Source organism: Microtus pennsylvanicus, chromosome 18 (assembly GCF_037038515.1).
Source record: "Microtus pennsylvanicus isolate mMicPen1 chromosome 18, mMicPen1.hap1, whole genome shotgun sequence".
NCBI classification, from domain to species: domain Eukaryota; kingdom Metazoa; phylum Chordata; class Mammalia; order Rodentia; family Cricetidae; genus Microtus; species Microtus pennsylvanicus.
Window position 1 is genome coordinate 19,220,179 of NC_134596.1, and position 22,204 is coordinate 19,242,382.

The window sequence follows — 22,204 nt, forward strand, 5'->3', positions numbered from 1 at the left end:
CAAAGAATAAAATTACTTGAACAACCCTGGGACTATAAATAGAATTCATTTTGCTTGCTTATAACATATTTTCTCCTATCTTCATTCTCTGTCTTTTCTCCAATTCCTCATGCTAGATATCCATCAATGTTTAAGTAATGGATATGGAATATTTGTACTGCTGGTTCTTTGTCAATTTTCATGATATATTTTGTCACTATACGACTGGTCATATTACTAATGCATTTTAACATATTTTTCCATCAGCACTGAAAGACAGCATTCCTCCTCTTACTGTTAATATATACTTATCTTTTGTAAAACACAGAGATTAATTATTTCACTTGGAAATATAATATTCAGCAAACATCTGTTCACCTACTTCTACTTTAAGCTAAAACATCTTTAATGCTAAAAGTCACTGTCATTTTCTTAATCTGATATTATGTACTTAATATAGTTAATAGAATATAAATATAAACATATTCCATAGATAGATAGATAGATAGATAGATAGATAGATAGATAGATAGATAGATAGATGATAGTGTGTGTGTGTGTGTGTGTGTGTGTAAAGATGATACAACAAAAAATTGATAATAGAATCAGTAGGAGAAGTTATTTTTTTGTGACCTCCTGTGGAGGGACATTTCCTGAATGATAGGAGCAAATGTTCATTCACCCCAGACAACAGACAAAAATAGTGAATCCTTGCTTGCCTAGCTTAGTGAACCAGAGTATTCATTGGTGTCATTTACAAGAGAAAAGGTGAGGTGCTATGCACAGTACCATGAATGAAGAGACCCTTACAGAAATAGGGATGACTCAAAGGCAGCTATGTCACAGGAAAGCCACTCCTTGTATAGCTATGAGTTCATGTTGAACTGTATTCCAGAGTGCCCCATACAATTTATAGTCTTTCTCCAACAATTACTCTGCTCAAAGAATCTTGGTCATAGAATCTTGGACCTTGTAGATCTTGCAAATCCCTGGAGCTTCTTGAACATCCCATGGTTTTTTGTTTTGTTTTGTTTTAATTTCCTCAGTGTTATGAGCTTACCCTTCCCAACCTGAGAAACGATGCTTTAGTTTGGAACAAATTGGCACGTAAAGCCACATTATGAATAATTGTCAAACAATGTTAGCAACCAATATTCACTTTAATAGGATAAAGTGAGGTACAATCTATGCAATAAAATGTTACTAGCTATAAAGGGAAATATGGCATCTAACCACAAAAAGCCACTGAGAAATTCAAATACATATTGCTATGAGAATAAATACCCTGAAAAAGTTTTGTGATCTGTCTACCAACACTGTGGTCATATGTGTGATCAGACAACGGAAGATTCAGTTCCTAGAGGTTGGAGTAAAAGGAAGTAAGGGTGCATAGACAAAGTATGAAGGATATTCAGAGATGTGTCAATGCCCAGCATTTAAATTAATGCTAAGTTTTGTTGAAATTCTCAAAAACTGCAAGCAAGACAACGCACAGTGAGTCACTGTTCTTTCAATATATTATTGAAGATCAACACATGCAAAACTGAGTTACTCAACAGCAAAAGGAAGATATCTTTATGGAGTTGATAATCTAAGAAGCAGTTGGAGTGTGATGACAGGAAGTATGTCCCATTTGATAGGATCACCCTTTTTTAGTGGCTTATTATTTGGGTTTTATCTGCTTTAGCCAATCAACAATCAAAGCTTCTCCCAAATGCCCAGAGTTTCACACACCCTTTCACTTTACTCCTGATCCACCTTATATCACCTGTTTCTTACCTGTTTCTTAAGATTCCAACCAACACTCAGCATTTTGTTCCTAATAAAATCTTCTTTTTCTGAGACACTAAACTTGTCCAATGCCATTGTTAACTCACTTCCAGACAATGCAACGTGTTTTGTTGCTATGTTTCCTCGCCCCTATTAATAATAATTCTGAGTACTTATCCCCTAGTTCCTTCAAACAGACAATGCACTTTCTCTTCTCTTCTTTTCTTAATTTTGTAGACACTTCTCTGTGTCAAACAAATACAGTAAAACTACCCTTTGATGCAATATTGGTAACTTAGTACCATCTCCATTAAAGAAAGATGGCAAAGTGAAACTGTACAAAGTGAGTTTCAAGACTAGTTTGACCAATGGAATACTCCATGAATGTACTTTGGTAGTCCATAATCACAGTTGAGAGAGAAGGACAGCGACAGTCTCTCCTCACTCATTCAGATCATCTGCTGCTCTTAGAATGCCTATGGTGATTTGTTCTGCCCTGCTTACCTTTCTTTTCTCACACGGCTTGTCTTACCTCCTTGTGAACCTTTAAGGAATTCTTTCTTCCCATTTCACTCAATATCTTTTGACTCTACAGTTTCCTATTTCTTCAAGAATGATCTATGCCCATTTTGATGGGTATGTTTTTAATTCAGTGTCAACTTTAGAGATGATTTTTCCCACTTTGGTAAAGTATCTTGACACTGGAAAATACCAAGAAACAACAACAGTTTGTTCAAAGTAAGCAATGATCTGATCTTCTCTGCATGGATGAGATCTATTTTCTTTAAACAAAGTGAGTTCTTGGTGACCTTTGCAGACACCATGGTTTTAGAAATAAGGTCATGAATGGTTGAGTGCAATTCTGCCTCAGTAAGAAATGGCTAAAGCCACTGCAAGTCAAATCTGAACAAGACCAAAGTTGACCAAGGAGAAAGCTGTGAATAACTCTTTCAGTTGAAAATCAATGTCACGTTGCCCTGTACGATCATATGCAAAATGTGAAAGAATGTTCTGAATTCCACCGTGGTTCTCCTGAAAGTCTTTGAACTTTGATAATTACAAGAGAAGATGTATGATTTTAAGACTTCTACATCTTATTTTGATTCTGCCCTAAGCTGTTTAGGTTGAGAATGTTTCTGCTCCTGAAATTTAATTGGGCAATGCCTGACCTACTAAGTTTCACAGACTTACCTTGACTGAAGGGGCTTTGTTACACAATTTGAAATTCAAAGTAAATACCACCCAGCCTCTCCTCATCAAGACTGTCTACATTTCCAATGCACCCATGATTGACAGTATGAGATGGGACAAGTGGAAGATTTCAGAGTAATCTGTAGATCACCTCTGACTTATGACCCTATAGGTATGAAGTTTGCCAGCTTCTGCAAGTCAGGAGATGGACATTTTTCATAGTTAGTGTTGCATAGCAACACATGGAAATCAAGAAGTTTAATTTGAAAACCTAGATACTTTTTGGTAAGTACTGTTTTTTTTTTGAATTATGTAAACACATAAACTATCCTTAGATTCTAAATACCAATCTGAATTTTATTAGTTAAGTACTAAGTGTAATTGAATTCTTTTTAATTTCATTAGTGCGTAAGTGTGCTTAGAAGAATAGGGTGGGTACCTGAGTTTGAAAGTTCTTTGACAGAATATGCCCATAACTTTAGAGACTGTATATTTAATAATAGAAATAACAATAAAACACTTGCATGATCCTTCCTTATTTAAGGGATCAGTCTGATCTTAAGGTGAGGAGAGTTATAGATGACAAAATGATATCTATTGATGAATTTATAAAGAAATGCACCAATAAATTAACGTACAATCATTTTTTCTTAATCACAGCTCATATGCATTCATCCCAATAAGACTAGTACATATTTTATTTTCATGAGTAAATCTAAACATAAATTCTATTCATCTAGAATGCCAGCCTAATTAGATGGAAGGTAAAAATATGCAGAAGACATTCCTCAAGCCATTGTCTAACCCACAAGACCTTCAGACCACACCCTGTACCTGTAGGAAGTATAATCCTTTATTTTTCTAAGATGTTAATATCTACCAGGAAATAATGAAAATAAATAATAGAAGAGCCAATTCATTTCAAAGAGTTGTGATACTTAAGACGAAATTAAACACTATTTTGCACACCGAAAGCTCTTGTAAAATGCTTCTTAGTCACATTGCTAAATAAACATTAATAGAACTACGAAAAAAGTCAGATAAGCAGAGCAAAATAATCATTTCTGAAAGAAAATAATTCTGCTCAGTGTCTACGAAACTGTAAGGTCTGGACCAGTGCAGATGTTATTCACTGTTAGGCAACGTTTCCAAGAGAGCGACCTGAAACAAGTCTGCTTTCAGCCATAACTCAGAACCTTGAAGAGGTTGATCCCAAAGTCTTTTTCAGGAAAGAGTCTGGCACTCTAGAAACACAATTGGGTTCAGACATTACCACTTCCATAGAGAATCTCGAAAAGACCACAATGTGCATGCTTCCTCTAGAAGGGCACTTGGTTAGTGATCGAATATTTCAGGCACTTCCCAGTTTGCAAAATGGAAGCTCCAGTCCTGCCAGATTTTCTGAATAGGTTATAAATGTCAATAGATGTCTTTGATTTTAGCAGCATAGAGCCTAACATTTGAAACTTCAAGACACAGAGATAGATTTTCTTCTTGTTAAATTTCTTGAGGCCAGCAATTCTAGAATCTCAGAAACTAATCTTAATGTACAACCCAGCCATGGTCAGCTCTTCAAGTACTTTTTTATTTGTATCATATTGTTACATTTTAATTTAGTAGTTATGAAACAGATCATCTCATATGAGTATACCTTCAGTTTGTGTTATATAAATTACTCATTCTAGGGTATTCAAATTGTGGAGAAACTTTCATTTATAGGTCAAGCATTGAATCTCAATGTGCATGTGTATGTGTGTGTATCTGTGTCTCTCTGTGTGTCTCTGTGTTTCTCTCTGTTTTTTCTCTCTGTGTCTCTGTCTCTCTCTGCATGTATCTCTGTCCCTCTTTCCCTCTCCTTCTCCTCCTTTGCCTCATTACAAATCTCACATTGGAAAATCTTAATCATGTCCTCAATAATAATGTCTTAGCATGGCAATTATTTCATTCTGCCACAGGGACTACAGCAAAGATAAATGCACAGCTATGCATCTTTGCAAGTGCTGGCAGAAAGGTTGCTACTGCAAAAAAGTAGAAATACAGACTTGATTTCAGTGTGACTGACTAAAAGCTGAAAATATAGTTGTGCTCACTAGGTAGGCTTCTTCCCCCTTGCTTTGATCTAGTTAGCTGCACTTACTAAACAATCTCTCCTTCCCAATACTTCTTTTATAGTGTTTTCAACACAAGAAGCATAGCTAAACAGATTTGAGGAGGATCACCTTTATTTGATTCTTCTGGTGCCGTTCTTACTCTGTCAGAGACAGAGCAGCCTTATTAATCACACTCAGGACCACTAATACCAACAATCCGTCATGGCAACCAATCGAATGCATCATCCACAGTAACTAGAAAATTTGCCCCATGACCTGTTCCTATTTGTTCTGACATTGCATCCTATGACACAAACCAACAGAGACTAGTGGCTATGCCTCTGCTATCCTGGATTTCCTTTCCTTATGTTTTTACTTTCTTTTATGGTCCTAGTTAAAAGTATACCAAGTGTAAGAGACCTCTTTGCTTTATTAAATGCCCGCTTGATGTTATCTTTTTTTGTGCTCTGACTTGAACACTTCTAGTGAAAAGCCATCACAAGATACTTTGGGGATAATGTCAGGTTGCCAAGGCAGCTAGTCCAGTATTCCAGAAGCCAAATGAATTGACATAACCTGTTCTTGTGTTTTAAACAGTATTTAACCAGACAATATGGATAATACCCCGTGTTTCCCAGTCCAAATGACTTTTCCATATCACAGTAGTGTTTCTCCCTTCAAGACTTGAATTAGGTTTGCAGAAAAAGTTAATAGAGAATTGAACAATGAGTATTTTTATCTGAACATCTTACTAGCAGAAGGGATCCCAACATATTTACTGGCAAAAATATCCTCATGTGTCCAATGCTAATTATCTATTTGGTGAAATAAACTATCACAGTCCTGATATGCATGCCAAATAAACACTTTCTGATGATTGCTATTTATTAAGCATTGACTTTTGATTTAATCTATGACACAACCACTGTATTTGGCAGAATTGTTAACATTTTACAGATGTACAAATGGATCTTAGAAGGAATTATGGAATTATTGATAAAAATAAAAACTAACCTCAAATAATAAAATCTTATTTGTGCTGATGTCTATATCCACCTAGGGCTCTGATCCCTCACCCTCATCACAAACGTCTGAGTTTGGCTAAACAGAAATTTTTCATATAACCAACCTTCTTCACATTATATAAAAAAATTTCAAAACTGTTTCCCCAACGTAGCACATCTCCTGGTTTCTATTGTAAGGTCAACACATCCTTGAAATAAACTGGATGATTTAATTTAGAAGACTGTTCTATTATCCAATGTCTCTCTGCAGCTGTTGTCCCTTTCTCATCAGTGTTAAGAAAATTCAAGGTTAATAAAGCATTATGTAATCTATTTATGGGGGGCATTTTCCACACCTTCTGTTTGTTTAACATATCTTGTATAGTTTGATGTGATCTTTCTATAACTGCCAGACCTGTAGGATTGTGTCGTATGCCTGTATTATGAGTAATATTATAATAAGCAAAAAACTGTTTCATTTCTTAGAGACATAAAAAAGAAAACATTCAAGCCACTTGGTGGTGGCCCATGCCTTTAATCCCAGCACTCAGGAGGCAGAGGCAGGTGGATCTCTGTGAGTCGCAGGTCAGCTTGGTCTACAAGAGCTAGTTCCAAGACAGCTAGGGCTACCCAGAGAAACCCTGTCTCAAAAAAAAAAGGAAAAGAAAAACACAAACACAAACAAACAGTTAAAGAATTTAAGAATTTAACATGACACTATGCTTGATTCTTCTCAAGGTATCCCTCCTGGTTCTAGATCCTTCACTTATCCCCTCTCTTTTACTGGTCTGTGAGCTAGTATCTATGTTTGCGTGGTATGGTATAGCCAATAGCCCAGTTAATTCCCACTGGTTCATGACTTTAATAGGGACAACCTGACTTGTTCAGGCAGTTGAGTTCCTAGTGGATTTGAGAGAAAGAACTCATAGAAATATGGTCTGTCTTACAGTAGATTGCAAGAGCCATGCAGTTTGGATTTTCTTAGCAGATGTTTAGTGTGAAGACTGGGTGGAGAGCAATTTGTGACAATAGGAAGGTGCTGGTGAGGATAAGAAAGGGGCAGGGTTTGCTGATCCTTGCTGGTAGTGTCTTTGGAGTCTATACTGCATGTATTTTGGCAGTTTATGGTGACATCCTCCCTTAATACCAAATAGTCACCATTACAGCACACAGCACTGTTTAAACAGGTTCAAACTTTTAAAAACCCATTGGAGTCCAACTAACACATACTTTTCCTTATGTTTTCCTTTTTAACTAAGATTACTGTTTATGGGATTCTTATTATTCGTTTATTCATTTTGGTTTTTAAGAGTCTTGCTAGATAGTTTAGGTTTGTCTCATATTCTCGATCATTATGTTCTATCCTCTTGAATGCCCAGGATTACAGGTATGTATAATCTGGCCTTTTATTTTATGCACAGTATGTACTAGACTTGGCTATGATTCCCTGCAGTTTGGAGTACAGAATGCCACCTAACTCTTTGTCCCAAAGATTTACCTTACTTACTTGTGACCCTAGAGCAGAAAATAATTTCTTTTTTTTATACATTCTTTCTACCCTGAGAAGGAAAGCTACATTCCAAAGCCCTGGTGTTTCCAATAAATTTTATTAGCTTTGTCAAAGTGACCACAAGAAGTAACAGTTGAAGAGGAAGTTATGAGGCTCTGCCCTCTCTGATTGTCTATAAGCAAATGGATAAAGGCATGCTTTGGGATAAGGAGATATTTTCTTCAGTGGTGTAACTACCAGAATGGTGCTCTTGTTCTTATGATGAATCTGTCGCTTATTCTCCTGTAAGCAACACCATCTAAGCTCATTGTACTGCCACAAAAGAGTCATTATAATAGAAGCAGAGCTGGTCATGAAAGGAAGAATATCAAAGTCTGCTCTAGTTCAAGAGGAATAAGAAAGAAAGAGATATGGAGTGAATATAGCCAAAAGAGATTCCATGAAAATGTCCTCATCTTGTTGCTAAAGCTAAACACCGTTTTGCCTAGTTAGTAAATGGATAAGAAATGTCAAAAGAAAACCCATTGTATCTCTCTCTCTCTCTCTCTCTCTCTCTCTCTCTCTCTCTCTCTCTCTCTCACACACACACACACACACACACATACAAACACATATATGCATACATATTTCCTGATAAAACCATAAAACCAAACCAATATGTGATTTTATTAGAAAATAAATATTCAATACTTAATATATACTAATAATCTTTTCTTCTTTCATCCACTAGTATTTTCTCCTCTACTTCACAGATTAATCTTGCTAGTAGATATTTGCCACTGTCTTGTGCACTATTCATTCAACTTACCATGACTTGACTATATCAAAAGGTTTGAGGTCCACAATCCTCAATATGCTGTCCTCCCTTTTAACAAAATCCTTAGTATTTTTTTAGGACTTTGATAAAACGTCCCAGTTTCTTGAAGCCACTCATAAGGTCTCAGATTCCAAATTTAATGCATTTCTGTTGATCATTCGGGCCACGTACTTTGAATCACAAATGGCAAAGCTTATGTCCTTCTTTCTCCAACTAATTTAACATTTTGACACAGAGCATGTCTTATTTTTAATTGAATATTACCATATATAGAGCATTGGAAAATGTTTATAATAGAATTGTAAAGCTAATTTTGTGTACTTAGATAAACAAGGCTTGAAATACATATTTTCTTAATGGCAGACTCTAGATAAAGATATGTTTTAATTTGTGATTTTATTCTCTTTCTGCTTTTGCCAAACTAGATAACTTTTTGTTTGTTTTGTGTTTATGTGTATCTTTCGTTTCAGTCATGGCTTACTGTTTTATTTTTTTTCTCTTTTTAAATTTTTTTTCTTACATGGATGCATATAACTGTATAACTATAACCTGCTGAGTCCATTTACTGTTGCTCATATGTATATGTTTTTGGTTCTTTGACTTAATACTGGATACAATCAGAGGGTTCATTTTAGGGAAGATTTATTCTTTCAAAAGTTGTTAATAGCTTGAAACTCTTCAAACTAGGGATGAGGTCTTGAAAGGTTCCCCCAAGCCATTATATGTTACCTGATGCTGTTTCTGTTCGAGTTCCCATATTTGTTGATATTTCATGGGTGCAGCTGCCCTGTCCTATACAGAAAACAGAATCTCTTAGTGAATGCCTTGTTATTTTGGCACTTTGAATTTTTCTTTCCCGTCTCTGGATTTTCCTTGATCATTAGGTATAAGAGCTGTGTTGCAGATGCATCACTTGGGGTTGGGCACCCCATGATCAGTTCTGTATGCTTTGGACAGTTGTGGCTTTTTGTAATGGTCTCTAAATACTGTGAAAGTAACCTCCTTTATAAGCAATGAGAGATACACTTATCTGTGGGTATAAAGGTAACTATTTATACTGCAGTTAATAACTGTGCTGGTTTAGGAAAGTGGTGGGAATAAGTGCTCCTCTCATTCCGTAGCCTCACCATCCATGTGTTTAAAGTACCAGGCATAAACTCCCTTCTATTGAGTTGGTCTTACATTTATTTATACATCTATTGGTTATATCTAAGATATAAGTGCCACTATTGCACTTTTGGGGATATCTTGTATTTATTTTGTGTTTCATAGATATTATAACCAGGCAGGACTTTTGATTGCTTTTCCCCTTTCACTGCTTATATAGCACCTTCTGATACACTGAGAGCTAGTCCTTAGGGAGTAGGCTCATAGCTCAGTTCCAGCTCAAAACTTACAAGTTTTGTGTCTGACATACATGGTGTTTTCAGCAATAGGTACTTACCTTCAAATTCTGGGAGGTATCCAAGCCAAGAGCAACAGCCTATATTATTTTTTGGGTGGGGTTGTGGTTCTTTCATTCCCTGCACAATTACTTGAAAAGAGGTTTCCAGGGCCTGGTTCTTGGGTTTTTGTTAGTCTGTTACTCTTGGGGGTAGTATAATAACTTTTGATTGGCATAAAATTATTTAGGACAGAGTTTAATGCATTCCAAACAGACCTCAAACTCACTATATGAACAAGATAAGCTTTGAACTGCTTTTGCTCTACCTCCCTATGCTGGGATAATAGTCATGAAACACTACACATGGATAGATTAGGAACTTTTCATTCAGTTGATCTTAGAATTGTCCCTTGAATTAAAAAAGAAAAAAGTATTTTAGGCTGTGGAGCTGAAAAGTGGCTTACTTAGAAAGTATGACAGGGGACTCTAGGTATTTTTTGGTGTCACATAATTTTATGAAATAAGTAGACAAATTAACATACAATATTTGAGACTGATAAACTTTGAATTTCAGTATTAAAAATAAAGAATTCTTAACGTGGAATTAAACAAAGGATTTTTAAGCAAGTTAATAAAATTCTATTTAAAAATTACCTTAGGTCTCTTAAGACAAACTCTTTAGGTCATAGGACTGTTAAAATTGTGGTTATCGTGTGTTTGGATTTGACCTGCACACAACCAGATAGCATTGATACCTATGCTTGTATGCCATTTACAGTCACAATTCTCAGGTGACATAGCTGGTCACCCTAATAGCATTTGTCCTGGGCTTAATCCATGGTAGCAAATGCTGTTAAACGCTTGACAGGTATTTACTCATTTAATCCCCTGAATAGCTCAATGAGATGGATATCATCTCCTTATTAACCAAGATGGAAATTGAAGCAAAGAAAGGTTAATTGACTTGTCCAAGTTCTCACAACTAAAAATAGCGGAGTAGAGATTTAAATTCAGTTGGGATGACTTAAAAGTCCCATGAGACCTCCGGTCTTACCAGATATACCATGTAGAAATTTACTCCATTGAACTACTTAACTGTCTTTAAAGTAAAGCAATAGATTTCTACTATTGGCAATTCTATTTTAATTTCTGGCACTCTGAATCCTAACTAAAATGTATAGACTAAGGTTTTAATTGAACTCTTGAATATTTCCAATTCCTTGGAGAGATCTAGATTTAGAAAATGAAAATGTAACAAGTTAAAGTGCAGAAATTATTTTTTAAATGTCATTTAGTTAAAAAAAACTCATATAGCATCAAGTTGTATGTGTAAGTACTCATGTGCATGTTTAAACATGTGTGTACACATTATGCATGTAGACATTGATACCTTGTCTTTATTAGTTTCTTCCAATATTATTCTTTAAAGCAGGATCTCACTGTGTCTGGAGGTCACTATTTATGTTTAAATGGATGACCAGAAAATATCAGGAATCTTCTCATCTTTGTGTCCCATTAGAACTGGGATTGCAGGCAAATGCCACTGTGTCTGTTTGTTTTTGTTTTTATTTAAGGAATAATTAATTAGTTTTTGTAATCAAATGCACATAGATAATACCTTGCATACTTAAAACAGTGCATCCCCACTGTACAAATGGAAAAAAATAAGTTCAACATTTCTAGAACAATATAGCTGGTAAATCCTGGACAATGCCAACTTAATGTGATAAACTGGAATACTTTTCCCCGAAGTTGACAGTATAGCTAAAGTTTCCAAAAATTCAAATTATATATACATATATATTTATATTTATATAAAAAGACCAATAATAGCAGTATGTTATACATCAATACCAGCAATAGCTTTTCCTGGTTTCGAAGTCATTAGAACAAGATTGTAGAGACATCCAGCACACCCCATTAACAAATAAAGTAAAAACAAAATCCCAGAAAACAGCACAGTTCTGTTACTCTTGTGGTGCTTGGCACTATTCTTTAAAAATTAGCTTCTCTATCATCCTCTGGAAAGAAAGCATTCTGATCGACACCATTAGAAACATTCCTCATAAAGTACGGTCACTACTATATATAATAAAGCCGGACAACTATTTGACATCACAGAGGTACAAGACAGTACTGTCCTACATCTACAGTACTAGAGGATACAGCTGAACAGGGAGTAGGTGAGACTTGATCCCACTTTTCCAGCAGAGGGCTCAAAAGATGGTTTAACACAGCTCTGAAAACAAACAAACAAACAAAAAAAGCCACACACACATACATACACACACACACTCTAAGAAAGGGTTTATTTTCACTAGTCACACAGTTCTAAAGATTCATTCTTTCCATGAGCATCAGTTCAAAGCTGTAACTAAAAAAAAAAGGACCCCTAAAACAAAGCCTTACAACCACTGGATTCATATGAAGATGACATAGTGGTAACACATAAAACCTGAATCAAACTTATATTCCCTGTAATGGCACGGCAAACACTTTCCCTACTGCGATATCTTTCCAGTATTCAAACACTATTTTTGATGGTGGTGTGTAATCCATTGGATTTGATTCACATGAAATAACTTGGATACATTCCAGTAGAAAATTGGTGTACCATGGACTTTGGTTTTTTTTTTTTCTTCTTAGGCATTTAATTCAAAGCAGTATTAAAAACTATGGTACCATGATAGTGTCTTGAGACTGCTTCAGGTATCATGGAGTGTTTCCTAAGGACACTGTAACAAAGTACCACATGCTCTGAGGGGACTTAAAACAATACAAATTCATCTTTCTCACAGCTATAGAGGAAAAATTTCAAGGTCAAAATGTCAGCAAGACTGGATCATTCTGGAAGCTCTGAGCATGTCTCTGCTTAAGCTTTTGGCTTTTGGCTTCTAAAAGTTGCTGGCAAATGTTGGAGTCCCTGATTTTCATCTCCTCTGACTCATTCCCTACATGGGAAACAGGCTTCATGCATCCTCAAGAAGACAATAGAATATAACCTAGAGAATCCTTCATTGTAAAATTGTAAAAATGAAGGACCTGTATGTTATGGTGTTTTAGCAAAATGACATCTTTCCAAAATAGATGTACCATAAAGGAAACTCGTCACACAACGTTTTACTTAAATATCTTTCTAAGTCAAATAACTTTCCTTGAGGTAAAACAACAACAACAACAACAACAACCTAATCTTCGAATTTATTAAAGATACAATAGTTATTTACATGGCATAGGCTGAAAATGACATTATTGTGAGCACTGTTCTATCAGAACTGTAGTGTAAACCAGAAGTCATCAACCCTGGAGCTAGAGGTAGTGGGTGGAGGCAAGAGAGGAAAGGTTTGGGCATCAGAAGCAAAGATTTGTAGATAAGAAAATACATTAATAATGGAAATAGTCAGGAGGGGCTGAGGTGTCTCAGTAGGTCAGTGTACCTTATACCAAGCCTGATGTCCTTCATTCTATCTCTGGGACCCAGACAGGTGTAGAGGAAAGAGCCAACCTCTGGAAGTCATCTTCTGACATTCACGCATGTGTTATGACATGCATATACATGCACATAGACAGGCACATATACACAATAACTAAATTCACTTAAACTTTTAAGCAATGATGACTCCATAGTTGGTCCCATCAAATTAAATAAACTAATTTTCATGTTTTCCATGATTTTTCTCTTAATTTTGAAATTCAATAGAACATTTACAAAGAGTAACAAATACAAAAACCCTTACTCAGTTGCTCCAATGGGTGTTGTTGATATTACATGACGCAAATATAATCTTTTAATCATTAAATTTTGTATTGCATATAAATTGCACATCATATAAATATATTTATATAAATATACAGGTTTTGTATATAATGTGCTAAATATATGCATAGCATATATTTTATCAATCATGTTTTATATATTATATTTATATTCATTTTAATTGCATTTATACATTGTATTAATTTGTGTGTATATGTATGTGTGTGTAAACACATATGTGATGCACATCTGTGTTTGTTTTCTCAATTAAATTAAGCACATTACCAAGAGAGGGTGAACTTTTAGATAAACTATAGATGTTAATAGGTTATTAGTCTCTACAATTCATATACATCAGTAATATTTTTAGCACGACATTGAAAGTAAGTCTCTGCACCATCAGACCTTCAACAGAAGTTCTGTGACTTTAAAAACATTGACTAACACATGCCGGTGTCAATAGGAAGCTTGGTGCTTTCATCAGTGCATTTCTCTAGAAAACACGAGAAAATTATTTGGGTTGGTCTGATTATTCACTGTCATTTATCTTTCTTGATCCAAATTTATGAGCGTATCTCTACACTACGCTCACCCATTCATCCTGGAGACTCTGATGAAGACAGTTTCATTCATTTTCTGTACTGGACTCCTCACCTAAAGTCAGAAGCATGGTAATTATTACCCTGTGGAAAGTGAACACTTATTTTCCTTTTCATTTTTTAATTTGAGTGTGTAGGAATAGTGTTTATGCCAAAACATGGGAGTGGAGGTCAGAGTAGAATATGTAAAAGCAGGTTTTAGCCTTCTATCACGTGGATGTGAATTCCCAGGAAGAAACTCAGGTAGTCAGGCTTAGAGACAGGGTGCCATTACCCACTGAGCTATCTCACCAGTCCCCCAAAGTGAACATTATATTCCATCTGTGCTTGCAGAAATGAGGCTGGACGGAAGCCAAGTCACTGAGTATCCCATGGGGAAAGATGATTCTAGATAACTATAGTGGGATACCTGGAATATTAGTTAGATATGAGACAACCTCTAATATCTTTTACAACAAATTTGTTGACAAAATCAAGACTTTGGCCATTAGAGCACATAGGAATTTTCAAGCAGAATTTCCAGTGTAGAAAATGTAAAGTTTTCGTTCTTTAAATTCAATTCAAATATTGCAAAGCCACTCGATCAGATTGTAGGATGCTTGATTTTGGATATGATTGTTTTTTTCCATTGTCCTAGGATAGTGCAAAGGTCCCAGATAACAGGTGTAAATCATTTGGGACCACCCTTCATTTCTTCCATCCTTTATATTCTTGTAGAGATCCAAAGTGAAAACTCTCTTTCCCACCAGAGAAGAGAAGCTCAACTTTCATCTCTTTCTCACAGTTTCCCACTCTCATCCATGAACAGTGGTTATTATTTTTTTTGATGAATCTGTTGATTTCATACATCATTGAGTGCCAAGGGAACACAAATTCTGGCTACTTTCTTTAAATGGGGAAAGAAAAAAAAAGCAACTGTTGGCAAATTCACCACTGAACATACGGCGTCATTTGCAGCACTTTACATACATCCAGTTAGTTAACATAGCAACAGTCCTGTAAAAGATGCCATCCCGCTTTCTAGAAACGAGAAACTGAGGCACAAATACGTCAGTTACGTGGTCAAACTTCACGTAGACAATGAAATGTTGGAAATAGGACTCTAACCAAGGTTGCCTTTAAATTCCTTTAAAGCTTCTTTGTTCATGCAATGGAATCAATCCTCTTGCCATTCTTGTAGCCATGAGCCACTGCAAAGACATTTTGAAGATTCTATAAGATTCATAAATCATACTTATATTATCAGATTAGTAATGACATAAACACTGAGGTTTGTATCCTAAGTACAGAGAGGCTGAGGAATTATAAAGCTAGAGGTGGGTCTATGACTGCAGCGCGCAAGGAAAACTGAATCCCATGGAATGAAATCCTCGTCCTGTCATTCACTGCTGGCTCTCATGTTCCTCTGACATTTAATTCACATTTAAACTGAGCAAAAGACTATGTTACTGAATTTCAAAATTATTGATTTGATAAATACTGCAATGTGCTTATGTTGTCAAGCAACAAATTCTTATATTTTACATATAAGAATCAAATACCAAAGAGACATTAATGTAAGTATTTTAAAGAATAATAAAATGGTGATAAGTTAATCTAAAGTTTTGCATAAATATGATTCTTAATTTGTTTTTTAAAAGGTTAATTTGGAGTCACCCTAGCCACCACCCTATCCAACGTTGGCACCATGTAGAATCTGACTGAAATTCCAGGTAACTTTTCTCATACCCATTCCTACACCAGCCTGTCTATCATCTACACTAGCCATTTAACACTTTAAGGGTTATTGAGCCTGGGAGAGTGGAGCCTAAAATTGAGGTGGACTAAAATATCACATAAAAGCCAATCTTATTCAGAGCATCAGACAATTTAAACTCTGGAGGTAATGGAGAATTACATGAGTTAATTTCTTATAAGTTCAAGCTGTATATAATCACAAAAATAAGCCTCACATGGCAAAACACATTTTTTTTCCCATATAGGCATAGAAACAAATACTAATAGTCATTTGTAATGAATAATCTAAAGTAAATTCATTTCTGTTTGCTATACTTGGGAAAGGCAAAAAAAAAAAGCTCATTCTAAGAACAATTCTCTGTTTTTAAAGAAAGTGGGGTCACATGTCTCTTGTCTTGTTTGTTTGTTTTGTTTTGTTTTTATTTTTGAGTTTTCTCACAAGCCATTGCACAGTTCCACTCTTCGACCATGCTTTGACATCTATCCACTGCCCTACCTTGAAGTTTAAAGATTCTGGCCCAGAACTTCAGGTACAAATACAGAGTCAGTCTGTCTCCCACCAAATGAGGTGTCCTGGAACTACATAGTATCCTGAGCTCTTGACTCCAGAGAAGGGCTCCTAAAACAGCTGCCATGCTACCAGCATTCTCCTCACGGTAAGGTGGCATTCTGCTCCCTGCCTCCACGGAGCACGATCCATATCCACAATGAACCCAGCCTTTGCTAACCAGGAACCACCTGTAGAATTGGCAAATCTTCTACAGATTTTGGAAGTTCAGCAAAGAGAATCTTCTGATCCTACAGCTTTAGCCCTAATTGTATACGTTACACCTAACCCTAGATGAGCTGTAACTACCCAAAATGTTCCATCACGTACAGGTGCAGAATGACCCAAAAATGAACACCAACCATGATTCAGCTGGTCTACAACTTAATGAAGTTGGAATCAGATGTAAGACTTTACTAATCAAAAGTAAAAACGGGAATACATTCAGATTCAGTTTGGCTGTGTATCTATCCCTTATGCCCAAATTTATCCAATGAAATGGAAAGGGAAGGAGCATCTCCAAATTGTATGAAGCCAGTATTGTAAAATCTGAAAAAGATTTAATAAGTAAAGTTGTTGGCCAAATTCTGTAATGATCATAGAAGTGCATATTCAAAATAAAATAATTGCAAACTAAATTAAAAAAATCACAATTATTATCCACCATGAACAGTTGGCTGTGTTCCATATGTGCAGGGACAATTCAAAATATGCATGTCAATATGTGTAATCCACCATATAAGGAGACTCAAGGTTAGAAAACATGTGATTATCCCATTAGCCCCAGAAAACATGTTTGGCAAAATCCAACATGCCTTCATGATAAAAATTCTGGGGAATCGAGGGATACTGGTAACATACACCAATATAAAATAGTCAAAATGTACCAATTCAACAACCAACATCACCCTAAATAGAGAAAAACTTAAAATATTTCCACAAAAATTAGGAAGAGTACAAGAATGGTCATTCTCTCTATTCTTATTCAATATAATTCTTTCCTTAACTAGAGCCATAAAACTAATAAAGAAAATAAAGGGAAATGAAACAGGAAAATAAGAAATCATTACCTATAAACAATATGCTTCTATTACCAAAAGAGTCTAAAAACTTCGTCAGAAAATTCCTACAGCTGATAAATACATTCAGCAAAATAGCAGGATGCAAAACCTAACACAAAATAATTAGCAGCCTTCATCTGTACCAACAAGAAGAACAGAGAGAAAGAAATCAGGGAAACAGTACTATTTAAAATAACATCAAAATCAATTTTGGAATAAATCTATCTGAGGAAATGGAACACTTATATAATAAAAACTTTGACAATGAAAACAAAAATAGAAGATGTGCCAAGAGATTTAAGTACCTCCTGTACTCATGATATGATGGAATTAATATTATTAATATTAATATTATGAAATTGTATTCTACCAGAATCTGTTTAGAGTTTTTACACAAAACTCCATCAAAATTCCAATTAATTTCTTCATAGAAATTGAAATATAATCTTAAATTTTATTCAGAAATACACACCTTATTATATGAGCACAATGAGAGTCTATTAAAGGGTCTCAAGAATTTATTTAGGTACAAGATAGGGATAAATACTCACTGATACAGAACACAATTAAAGTCACTACAATCCATGGGCTGTGTCCTGCAGTTCAGCCTTGGGATCAACCCCTTTTTGCTCTGGTTCTAACCACCAAGAAAGAGAAAGAGTGAGAGAATGTGACCCCTCTCTCTCCGTTCTTAAGCAAACACATGTGTCAATAAGACCATGTCCTAGGACTTGCTGCCCCAAAAGTAATTGGCTCAACTGATTGAAATCTCACAACATTTTCCCTGTTTTCTTTTAAATAAGAAGGTTCTAATTCTAACATAAAACTATATACAGCAAGAACAACTCTCAAGTATGATGCAGAAGAAAGAAAGAAAGAAAAGAAATATAAACAAAAGTGAAATTGCAACCAACAAAAAAATTCATCCAGCAAGAAACTCATGCTAAATGTTCAGACCACAGATAATTGGCAAATTGTAGAGATTATTCCAATAATTGTCCTATCCTGGAAAGTTTAAGCCTTGTACCCAATATGCTGTAGCTAAGATAACAGAGGATTGTAACTATAACTATTTAATGTTTAACCCTATAAAAGAAATGAGAAGAAAAATAATTGTACCTGACTAAGCAGGAAGTGCAAGCAAGGGACCTGCAAAAGATACAAAACATGACAGAAAACAGTTGACTGCCTATACAGTTCTACCATGTTTCTCTGTAACATTGGAGCAACCATCTTTGGCTATCAGCCTAGAATATCTGACAGACCATTTTCAGAAGCAGGACAGTTTGAAAGACTGTCCTATCCTGTCTTGGTAAAGTTCAGCAGTCACTTGTATCCTGTTGTCTGGATTGGATCAGCATTATTTTTAGAAGTTGAGGCAACAGCAGTTCTATGTTCAATAAGCCAGACTTTCCAAGAAGAAAACAAGCTCAATATGGAGTGTTTTCACTGCTCATCATTCTCCCAGGAGTAGATTTGTGCTTCAAAGAGCAGTCAGGTCTCACATTAGCAGAATTCTAAAGTATTAAAACATTTAAATACCATATTCTATAGGTCTTTGAAGTATATGAAGATTACTTATCTAAACAGAATATATTTTTGTACATCTAGAAAGCTGAAGTAGCATAACTATAATTATGACAGATATGGATAAGTATTAACCTGCATTACTTAATAACCTATATAGAATAAAGACTAAAGCTTCACATTACAGAAATAAAAAATCTTTAAAGAGATGTACAGCCGGGCAGTGGTGGCACACGCCTTTAATCCCAGCACTCGGGAGGCAGAGGCAGGCAGATCTCTGTGAATTCGAGGCCAGCCTGGTCTACAAAAGCTAGTTCCAGGACAGGAACCAAAAAAAAGCTACGGAGAAACCCTGTCTCAAAAAAATCCACAAAAAAAGGAGATGTACAATATAGGAACTATGACCTCAAAAATGTGACAATATACAAAAGTATGTTAATCAGAGGTAGGAATGGAGAGTGCAATATGACAAAAAAATAACCTTAACTTACATCAATATATCAAATATCCTAAACAGAAATAGAAATGTATATACAGTATGACAAGAATAATATTTTTGAAATTGTTTTTATTGAGCTATATATTTTTCTCTGCTTCCCTTCCTTTCTCTCCCTTCCCATTCTACTCTCTCTCATGATCTCCATGCTTCCAATTTACACAGGAGATCTTGACTTTTTCTACATTCCATGTATATTAGATCCATGTATGTTTCTCTTAGTGTTCTCTTTGTTATCTAGGTTCTCTGTGACTGTGAATTGTAGGCTGGTTCTTCTTTGTTTTATGTCTAAATGTCACATATGAATGAGTACATATTATATTTATCTTTTTGGGTCTGGGTTACTTCACTCAATATGATGTTTTCTAGAGCCATCATTTGCTTGCAAATTTCAAGATGTCATTTTTTTCCACTGTGTAGTATTCCAATGTGTAAATGTATCACATTTTCATTATTCATTCTTTGGTTGAAGGACATTTAGGTTGTTTCCAGGTTCTGGCTATGACCAGTAATGCTGTTTTAAACATAGTTGAACACATGTCTTTGTGGTATGATTGAGCATCTTTTGGGTATATACCCAAGAGTGGTATTGATGGGTCTTGAGGTAGGTTGTGTCCTAATTTTCTGAGAAATAACCATACTGATTTCAAAATGGGCTGTACCATTTTGCACTCCCACCAGTAATGGAGGAGGGTTTCATGTACCACAATCCTCTCCAGTATAAATTGTCATCCATGTTTTTGATCTTGGCAATTCTGACAGGTATAAGATGGAATCTCAGTTATTTTAATTTGCATTTCTCAGATGATTAAGGATGCTGAGCATTTCCTTTGGAGTCTTTCAGCCATTTTAGATTCATCTGTTGAAAGTCCTCTGCTTTAGTCTGTACTCCATTATTTTTATTGGCTTATTTGTTCTTTTGATGACCATTTTTTTTTGAGTTCTTTGTACATTGTGGAGATAAGTCCTCTGCCAAATGTGAAGAACTTTTCCCATTCTGTAGGCTGCCATTTCATCTTGTTGACTATGTATTTTGCTTTTACAGAAGTTTTTCAGTTTCAGGAGGTCCCATTTATTAATTGTTTCCCTCAGTGTCTGTTTTAATGGGGTTATATTTAGGAAGTGGTCTCCTGTGCTACTGTGTTCAGGTGTACTTTCCATTTTCTCTTCTATGAGGTTCATTATGGTTGGTTTTATATTGAGGTGTTTGAGTCATTTGGACTTGAGTTTTGTGCATAGTGATAGACATGGATCTATTTTTAGTCTTCTACATGTTGATATCCAGTTATGCCAGCACAATTTGTTGAATATGCTGTCTTTTTTCCATTTTATATTTTTTACTTCTTTGTCAAATATCAGGTTGTTGTAGGTGTATGGATTGATATCTGGGTCTTTGATTTGGTTCCATTGGTACTCCTGTCTGAATATTGGCATTTGATATCTTCTGGAAGAAGAGAAGTAGAATTTTCAACGATGTGATTTCTAGTAGCTTACCACATTCTAGAAAAGACCCCTCACATATAAGGCCAACACAAACTGGACTGAATGGGGAAAAAATAAGAAAAGAAAAGTTGGTGGAGTAAAGAGGCGAGGGAGGAAAAGTTGTATATGAAGAACTGGGGACAAATGTGAAATAAATGAAATTCTAAAGGAACAAACAAAATATAAATGAAAAATAACTAGAACCAAGTTAATTGATTGTTTACTATTTAAATATTATATTCAATGACCATTGAGAAAATATATATAATTTTATCAACTCTTTACAAAGAAGAGCAAACAGCAGGCTATATATGTAAATCATCCCATGATAGAAGAGGCATAGCGAAGGCATGGGCTTCTAGTGGGTGTGTTATGAAAAAGGATTAAGAAAATGAGTGATCCATCAAGACAGTGAATACTCTCTTGATGCACTAAATTCTCGTCTGGAAGGAAGACTACTAGCCTTGTTATTTACAAAGAAGTTATTTATGTTAACACAAAGAGTAAGGTATATGCTAATTTTTATCTATGTGTCACTCTCAACTCTGCTTTCTATTAAGTCATAAGAACACAATATGCTTTTATCATATGTAACTATATTCACAAAAATGACCTTGTCTAATTATTGTTGCTATCTGTGGAAATATTTGCATTTAGTAGGGTACATCATAGCATAGTTGTTAGCTGGCAGCTTAAAGGCCACGGGATTTGTTTATCAGCATGTAGTAAAAATATATGGGCATTCTGTAGATTTTCTTCATGAATTTTTTTTTGCTTTCAAGATGTATACTTATCAACAGAGATTGTTTTTATAATTAGACCATAATATGCTTATTTTAAATTATATTCCATTTATGATGCATATTTGTATGTGTGCTATTTATATCTATATACATATTAGAGAGTGAGGAAAAGACAGAAAGAAAAGAAACACCTTGTCTCTCACTACTTCAAGTGTATGTAGATCTTTAGTGACAGAAGCAGATTGAATCTCTAATTCAGTGACTTTGCCACTGATTCAATGAATTTAAGAAGACAGGAATTACAAACATGACATCCATTTTTCCAATTTTGGCCTTACTGCTGTTTGCTTTGAGGAAACTGTAAACTGGATTTGCAAGGCATCATTATGATTTTTGAAATGATTATTGAAATTACTTTTTCATGTGTGACTCGAGAGATGGCTCAGCTATCAAGAGTATTTTCTGCTCTTGCAGCGGACCTCAGTTTGTTTTTCAACACCCATGTTGTGT